The sequence below is a fragment of the Terrapene carolina genome, unplaced genomic scaffold (assembly GCF_002925995.2).
Source record: "Terrapene carolina triunguis isolate 2854851 unplaced genomic scaffold, T_m_triunguis-2.0 Scaffold35072, whole genome shotgun sequence".
Classification (NCBI taxonomy): domain Eukaryota; kingdom Metazoa; phylum Chordata; order Testudines; family Emydidae; genus Terrapene; species Terrapene triunguis.
The window spans coordinates 1-6,235 of NW_020699423.1; the positions used below are offsets into that span (position 1 = coordinate 1).

At 68.3% G+C, this 6,235-nt stretch overlaps 1 long non-coding RNA gene across 1 annotated transcript; it reads left to right on the plus strand.

The window, feature by feature from the left end:
- The first annotated feature begins 320 nt into the window (after window positions 1-320).
- On the plus strand, window positions 321-1,836 carry LOC115271532. Its single transcript, XR_003899996.1, has 4 exons — window positions 321-447; window positions 1,026-1,068; window positions 1,465-1,502; window positions 1,782-1,836. It is a non-coding gene; the product is annotated as an uncharacterized LOC115271532 (long non-coding RNA).
- Window positions 1,837-6,235: the final 4,399 nt, after the last annotated feature.

Sequence of the window (6,235 nt, forward strand, 5' to 3'; positions counted from 1 at the left end):
TTTGAGGTCACACCTGGTCCCCTGCAACAGCAAACCCCCCTCCCACCTCCTCCTTATACACGCAGCACAGAGGGAAACTGAGGCACACAGCTCTCATACAAAGCCTCAAGAAAATTCCCCACTTTATGGCAGACTGACTGGGCTGGGGATAGCTGGTATGGAGCTGGGCAGGGTGTCTCTGGAGGGGCTCAGGCCAGGTTTGGGGGTGGGGTCTCAGGCTGGGCATGGGTGGGAGGTGGCTCTGGGGGTGGCTGGGAGGTGGCTCTGGGGGGGGGGACTCTGACCAGGCTGTGTTCTCCTCCCCCCCCCGCCCCCCAGGCCTGAGTCTCTGTGAGCTGCAGCCCTGCGACCCCATCTCGACATCCTGCGTGTTCCAGGACGGGCTGGCCCAGTGCCCCTGCCGGCTGGGATACCGCCCCGTTGCCGCCATGGGCCGTGCCTGCGCAGGTCAGGCAGGGGGCTCCATGGGGCTGGCTGTGGGGTGGAAGGGGCTGGGTGGGGGAGGGGAAGGCTTTCAGCAGGGTGGGAAAGTGGCGCTTCCCCCCCCGCACCTCCCCAGGGGCCCAACCCCCTGCTGAGGGCCGGGGTGCCAGGGGCTGGGCAGGGAGCAGCTTCCAGAGCTTGGCACGCGGGAAACTCTCCCACGACCGCAGCTTCCCTGCCCAGGCCCAGCGGCTCCAGGCCGACCTGCTACGGGAGGCGCAGCGTGAGCCAGGCTGCCCCCAGAACGGAGCCCCATTGACCCAGGCAGCCACACGCCCAGCCGGTGTCCCTGTGCCAGGCTGGGGGGATGGGGCACAGGCGGGGGCTGTGGTCTCGGTCCCCGTGCCAGGCTGGGGGGATGGGGCACGGGCGGGGGGTGCGGTCTCGGTCCCCGTGCCAGGCTGGGGGGGGGGGGGGGGGCACAGGCGGGGGTGCTGCGCTGCGGTCTCGGTCCCTGTGCCAGGCTGTCCCCAGCTGTGTCTGGAAAGCAGCCAGGGCCTTGCCCAGCCTGTGGGCATCTCACTGTCTCTCTCCCCCTGCAGCCTGTGGCAGCGGGTTCTGGCTGCGGGATGGCGTCTGCACCAGGTGAGCCCTGGCGTCCCGTGGGAGGCTGCTCATGGCCAGGGCAGCGCCCACGCCCTGGGAGCAGCCACTGTGTGTTGGTTGGTGCCTTGCAGCTGGGGGCATCGGCTCCCGGCTGAGCCCCTCATCAGGGGGACCCGGTACCACCCCGGGGACTCAGATCCCCCATGGCTCTGCCGGCGGCTGCCTGCGTGGCAGGGGCAGGTGGCCTAGAGGCTGGAGCCGCACGGGCTTTGCAGACACTCCCTGTATACGTGGGGAGTGGGGGGGTTACCCCTGGGTTGGGGAGCCCCCTGGCAGGCAGCCTGGCCTATGGGGCTGGGGGGGGCGGAGGGCGGGTGAGGCTGGGCAGGGTTTGCTGCCGGGACACGCACTGAACCCTGGTCTCGGTCTCTGCAGGTGCCCGTTTGGCTTTGGTGGCTTCCAGTGTGAGGAGCGTGAGTGTCCGTCTGGGGCGGGGCCCGTGTGGGGCTGGGGCTGCTCAGCCTGGCCAGTCCCCCCACAGCAGCAGTCCTAGGGCCGGAGCCCCAGGGCAGCAGCTGGGAGGTTTGGGGGAGGATGTGGCTTTGATCCCAGCTGGCAGGACCCTGGGACGGCAGCTGGGGCGGGGGGGGGGCTGTGCCAGGGCCTCGGCCCAGGGCAGCGCGTGGTGCTGGGGGGCAGCCCCACGGCGGGCGCTGGCCCTGCCAGCTCTGCTGATGGCTCTCTCCCCACAGCCTTCCTGCTGGCGCTGGTCGGGGTGTCCTGCGCTGGGGGCATCCTGCTGCTGCTCACGGTGCTGCTGCTCCTGGGGTAAGGCGGCTGCCATGCAAACACCCCCTGACGCAGGGGGAGCCAGGTGCCCCTCCCTCCCCACCCAGGGCGAGGGGAGCTGGGTGTCACGGAGTGTGGGGGGACTCAGGGCCCTGCACCCCCGGCGTCCTGCGATTCACCATGACTCTCAGCCAGCCAGTAAAGCAGAAGGTTTATTTAGACGACAGGAACATGGCCCAAGACAGGTCTTGCAGGCACAGACAACAGGACCCCCCCCCAGTTAGGTCCATCTTGGGGTCCCCGGGCACCCCAGCCCCCTTGGGGGATCAGAGCCCTGTCTGCCTCCCAGCCCTGGTCACTAGCCAGCTTCCGAGACTCTGCCTTCAGCGACCCCTCCCACAGCCTTTGTTCAGTTTCCCGGGCAGAGGTGTCACCTGGCCCCAGCCCCCTCCTGGGTTCTCATGTTACATGCTCAGGTATTCTCCATCGGTCAGTCTCCCATCCCCCGATGCAGACCATCCCAGCCACACTCCCCTGTCAGCATTCACAGACCACAGTAAGAACAGTCCCAGTTCGTCACACCGGGGCTGCGGGTCGGGAGTGAGGGGCACTATCAGAGCTGGGCGGGGGTGGGGGGTGGGACGGGACAAGGGGAGAGCCTGGGGCTGGGATATGGGCTGCGGGTCAGGAGTGAGGGGCGCTGGCAGAGCTGCTGGCTCTGGTGTGGGGCACCCACTAGAGGGCACCAGGCCAAGGCGCAGCCTGACTCCTGGCCAGGGGTGAGGGTGTTTCCCTCCCCCTGCCACCTTGCTCAGAGCATGGGGGTGGGGAGGAGACTTGGGCAGTGCATGGGGGTGTGGGAGTTGTGGGGGGCTGGGGGGTACTTGGGGGCTGTCCTTAGGGGGTGATTGGGCAGGATGATGGGGGGGGCAGTGCATGTGGGGTGTGCAGGGCAATGGGGGACAGGGCACGTGGGGGGGGCAGTGTTCCTGTGGGGTGCAGGGCCCTGGCACCCAGCCAGCCGCTACCTGGCACTTCGGAGTGACTGGCACCGTTGCTCCGGAGCCACAGGCTGGGGCACATTCCCCTGCCCTCCCCACCTCGCCCTAGGGCTGCTAGGCCGGAAGCCCTCCCCCCACCCCCCACGGCTTGTCCTGCCTGAGGGTGCCAGCCTCTGGGCTGGGGCCCACCCTCTTCCCATGACCCTGGGGTGGGTGGGTGCTATGGGGGGCCCCATAGACAGCAGTGGGGCTGGGAAGGGCAGTGCAAACCCCGCGGGGCCCCGCTCGGTGCTGGGAGGGCCCTGGCGGTGGCTGGGGTCTCTGGCCTGGGCCTGTGGGGGGGATGAGGTTCCTGGTGCTCATGGGGGACAGCTGGCCTGGTAACTCCCCTCTCTCTCAGGCGAGCCAAGGCCCTGGCGCAGCGCCCCAGCCTGGCAAAGCCGGTCGTGCCGCCCTTCCAGCCCCAGCAGCTGAGCCTGCCCCGCGTGCGCCCCCCGCGGCCCCTGGAGGAAGTGGAGATCCTGGAGCTCGGCCGCAGGGACAGGCTGGTGAGTGCGGGGGGGTGGGGGGAGCCCTGGGGGGGGGCCTGGCCCCAGCTCTGGCACTGGGGAGCCCCGGGTGAGTCAGCACCAACCCCTGGGGCAGGCGTGAGGGGGCCAGGCTCGGGGGAAGCTCCCCTGCCCTAGAGCCCTGGCTGTCCCTTTGCTGTGTCCCCCTCAGCTGGCACCCGGGTGCCATCTCTGCCCTGCCCAGTGCCCTGGCATGGCACCGGGCCCTGGCTGTCAGCTTGGCCCTGGGGCAGCTGCTCTGGGAGGGGCAGGGCCGGGGCCAGCTTCCCCCCACGCTGGGGGGGGCAGGGTGGGGGCAGAGGCCAGGGCACACGATTTCCAGTGTCCGGGGCAATGGGGCAGGGGCCCACTCGGGGCAGGGGCCCACTCAGGGCAGGGCCTGATGCCTCCTTCTGTCGTGGCTGCAGGGAGCTGGGCGGGTGCTGGCCACCGGGCCCCGCATGAAGACGTTCCAGGGCTCCCAGAGCTCGCCCGGCTCGGCCCCCCGGCCAGGGGGTGGCCAGAGCAACCTGGTGTTTGTCAGCGACGAGGAGTGGGGCCGGCGGAAGTGCTGAGGGGCGGGGGCACTGCCCTGTGCCCAGCCCCGTGCCCAGCCCGGGAGGAGACGGCGCCATTCGATCACAGACCCTCAGCACCACCCTGAGCTGGGAGGGGCTGCCACACGGGTGTGCTGATTGGCTGGCACGGTGTGATGTAATGGGGGGGTGTCCCAGCCTGTGGTGGGGGTAGGCCCCATAGCAGCTGCCCCACAAGGCATCCCAGCCCCTTGGCCGCCAGGGCCGGAGCTTGGGGGGATGGGGCTGTGGGCTGGGCCCCCCCAGCGTGGGGCACCCTGCAGGGGACTGGTGGGGAGGGGGCTGTGGGCTGGGCCCCTCCACTCTGCTGGGGCATGGGGGGGGTTCTGAATTTTTTTTTTTTTTTAAATAAATAAATGGAGTGGAAGCTGCCCTGTGGGAGCTGTGCCCGGGTGGGGGCCCCTGTACTGAGTGAGGGGCGGGGGGCTGGCCTGGCCCCGTAACACGGGCTCGGGGCAGGGTCGTGGCTGTTGGGTTGCCTGGAGCCTGTTCTGGCAGCGGTGGGATCGCTGAGAGCCGGGAGCGTCTCCTGCCAGGCACCCCTGAGGCTGGCGGCTGCGGCTGAGCAGAGGCCCCTGATGGCTGGTGCCCAGCTCTGGGCCGGGCCGGGGGCTGCCCCCGCCCTGGGTGGCCATTCCTGAGCTGGGGGCAGGGCTCGTTGTTCCCCCGGGCTGAATCCTCCAGGCCTCCCTGGGGTCAGGGCAGCCACTTGGTGGGGCAGCAGGCTCCTGCGGAGAGGGGAGGTGGGGCTGGGCCGCAGGGCTCCTGCTTTCCCCAGACAGGACACGGCAGGGCCAAGCACTGGGAGGGGCCCAGCTGGCTCTGCTGTGGGCTCCCTGGGGCTCAGTGTCCTGTCTCCGCTCCTGCCAGCCCCTGTGGCTGCAGGCCAGGGGAAGGGCCCTCTGGCTGGGCTGGGGACAAGCTGCCCTGGCGTCCCACCCTGGGCTCCGGCTCCGGGCATTCAGGGATGTCAAACCCTGCAGCCCTGCCCCACGGTGCATTGTCATTCAAGCCGGGACCCCCGGCTCAGCTGCAGGAGGCGCCTGGCCCGGAGCAGCTCCAGCCGGGCAGCTCACAGCAGAGCAAGGGGGCTGGGCGCAGGGTGTGGCAGGGCCCTCCCAGGTAGCCAGGGCCAGCTGCTGGGGGAGTGGGGCTGGAGGCTGAACCAGCCCTGTTGCAATGGGAGCTGAGGCCCCACGTGTTCCCACGGAGGGGACGAACCAGGGCCCACGTGCTGGGGCCGTGGGGAATTCTAGGCTGGTGCCCCCTGCCACGGAGTGTGGGGGAGTCAGGGCCCTGCACCCCCCACTTCCTGTGATTCACTGTGACTCTCAGCCAGCCAGTAACACACAAGGTTTATTAGACAACAGGAACACAGTCAAAGCAGAGCTTGTAGGTACAACCAGGGCCCCTCAGCCAGGTCCCTTGGGGGGAGGGAGCTTAGACCCCAGCCATGGGGTTCCCTCTGCTTCCCCAGACCCCCCCTCCAGCCATCTCACCCAGCCTTCCCCTGGCTCCTCCTCCAGCCTTTGTCACCTTCCCCCCCCCCCGCTCAGGTTACAGGCTCAGGTACCGTCCCTCAAGTCACCCCCTGCTCTCCCATCCCCCATGCAGACTGTCCCAGTACAACTAAATGACATTCCCAGCTCAATCCACCCCGCTCCCTACTGCGTCACATCTCTCCCCCCTTCGAGACTGAACTGAGGGGGGTCACTCTGCCCAGTGACCTGGGGAAGTTCAGGGCCCCCTCTCCGGGACAACGCATCCGCTATCAGGTTGGCACTTCCCTTCACATGGACCACGTCCATGTCATAATCCTGCAGGAGCAGGCTCCACCTCAGGAGTTTGGCGTTGGCTCCTTTCATCTGGTGCAGCCAGGTCAGGGGAGAGTGGTCGGTGTACACGGTGAAGTGTCGCCCAAAGAGATATGGCTCTAGTTTCTTGAGGGCCCACACCATGGCCAGGCATTCCTTCTCGATGGCCGCGTAGTTCTGCTCCCGGGGTAGCAACTTCTTGCTCAGGTACACGATGGGGTGTCTCTCCCCCTTTTCATCCTCCTGCATTAACACCGCCCCCAGCCCCGTGTCTGAGGCGTCGGTGAACACCGTAAAGGGCTTGTCAAAGTCTGGGTTTGCCAGAACTGGGCCACTGACCAGAGCCTCCTTCAGCTCCTGGAGAGCCTCCTGGCACTCCTCGGTCCAGACCACCTTGTCTGGCTTCCCTTTCTTGCACAGCTCAGTGATGGGGGCGGCTATGGAGCTAAAGTGGGGCA